Here is a 2239-nt window from a genome sequence, read left to right as displayed (position 1 = left end):
TAATGAAAGAAGACTGTATACATGGAAGAGGCCTGGAGACAGTGGAAGGTTTCAGACAGATTACATAATGGTAAGACAGAGATTTAGGAACCAGGTTTTGAATTGTAAGACATTTCCAAGGGCAGATCTATTGGTTATGAACTATAGATTAAAACTGAAGACACTGCAAAAAGGTGGAAATTTAAGAAGGTGGGTCGTGGATAAATTGAAAGTACCAGAGGTTGTAGAGAGTTTCAGGGAGAGCATAAGGGAACGATCGACAAGAACAGGGGAAAGAAATACAGTAGAAGAAGGATGGGTAGCTTTGAAAGATGAAATAGTGAAGGCAGCAGAGGATCAAGTAGGTAAGAAGAGGAGGGCTAGTAGAAATCCTTGGGTAACAGAAGAAATATCGGATTTCATTGATGAAAGGAGAAAATATAAAAATGCAGTAAATCAAGCAGGCAGAAAGGAATACAAACTTCTCAAAAATGAGATCGACAAGAAGAGCAAAATGGCTAAGCAGGGACGACTAGAGGACAAATGTAAGGATGTAGAGGCATATGTCACTAGGGGTAAGATAGATACTGCCAACAGGAAAATTAAAAGAGACCTTTGGAGAAAAAAGAACCACTTGTATGAATATCAAGAGCTCAGATAGAAACCCAGTTCTAAGCAAAGAAGGGAAAGCAGAAAGGTGGAAAGAGTATATAGAGGGTCTATACAAGAGCGATGTACTTGAGGAAAATATTATGGAAATGGAAGAGGACGTAGATGAAGATGAAATGGGAAATATGATACTGCGTGAAGAGTTTGACAGAGCACTGAAAGGCCTAAGTCGAATCAAGGCCCCGGGAGTAGATAACATCCCATTAGAACTACTGATAGCCTTGGTGAGCAAGATATATGAGACAGGAGAAATATCCTCAGACTTTAAGAAGAATGTAATAATTCCAATCCCAAAGAAAGCAGGTGTTGAGAGGTGTGAAAATTACCGAACTATCAGTTTAATAAGTCACGGCTGCAAAATACTAACACGAATTCTTTAAAGACGAATGAAAAACTGGTAGAAGCAGACCTCGAGAAAGATCAGTTTGGATTCTGTAGAAATAGTGGAACATGTGAGGCAATACTGACCCTACGACTTATCTTAGAAGGTAGATTAAGGAAAGGCAAATCTACGTTTCTAGCATTTGTAGACTTAGAGAAACCTTTTGACAATGTTGACTGGAATACTCTCTTTGAAATTCTGAAGATGGCAGGGGTCAGATACAGGGATCGACAGGCTATTTACAATTAGTACAGAAAGCAGATGGCAATTAACAAAAAAATGGTTCAAATAGCTCTGAGCACTATGGGACTTACCTTCTGAAGTCATCAGTCCCCTAGAACTTAGAACTACTTAAACCTAACTAACCTAAGGGCATCACACACATCCATGCCCGACGCAGGATTCGAACCTGCGACCGTAGCGGTCACGCGGTTCCAGACTGTAGCGACTAGAACCGGTCGGCCAACCTGGCCGGCGGCAATTAACAGAGTCGAGTGGCACGAAAGGGAAGCAGTGGTTGAGAAGGGAGTGAGACAGGGTCGTAGCCCATCTCCCATGTTATTCAATCTGTATATTGAGCAAGCAGTAAAGGAAACAAAAGAAAAATTTGCAGTAGGAATTAAAATCCATGGAGAAGAAATAGAAACTTTGAGGTTTGCCGACAACATTGTAATTCTGTCAGAGACAGTAAAGGACCTGGAAGAGCAGTTGAACGGAATGGACAGTGCCTTGAAAGGAGGATATAAGGTGAACATCAACAAAAGCCAAACGATGATAATGGAATGTAGTCAAATTAAATCGGGTGATGCTGAGGGAATTAGATTAGGAAATGAGACACTTAAAGTAGTAGATGAGTTTTGTTATTTGGGGAGAAAAATAACTGATGATGGCCGAAATAGAGAGGTTATAAAATGTAGATTGGTAATGGCAAGTAAAGCGTTTCTGAAGAAGAGAGATTTGTTAACATCGAATATGTAATGTTTTAAATACCCAGGAACGTGGATAACAAGTAGTTTCTGAAAGTATTTTTATGGAGTGTAGCCATGTATGGAAGTGAAACATGGACGATAAATAGGTTAGACAAAAAGAGAATAAAAGATTTTGAAATGTGATGCTATAGAAGAGTGCTGAAGATTAGATGGATAGATCACATAATGAATGGCCCTTCCTCTGCTTTATTGCCGGTCATCAATGCGCTGTCCACAGCAG

Source organism: Schistocerca americana, chromosome X (genome assembly GCF_021461395.2).
Source record: "Schistocerca americana isolate TAMUIC-IGC-003095 chromosome X, iqSchAmer2.1, whole genome shotgun sequence".
In the NCBI taxonomy this organism is placed as follows: domain Eukaryota; kingdom Metazoa; phylum Arthropoda; class Insecta; order Orthoptera; family Acrididae; genus Schistocerca; species Schistocerca americana.
Note: the sequence above shows the minus strand (reverse complement) of the source record.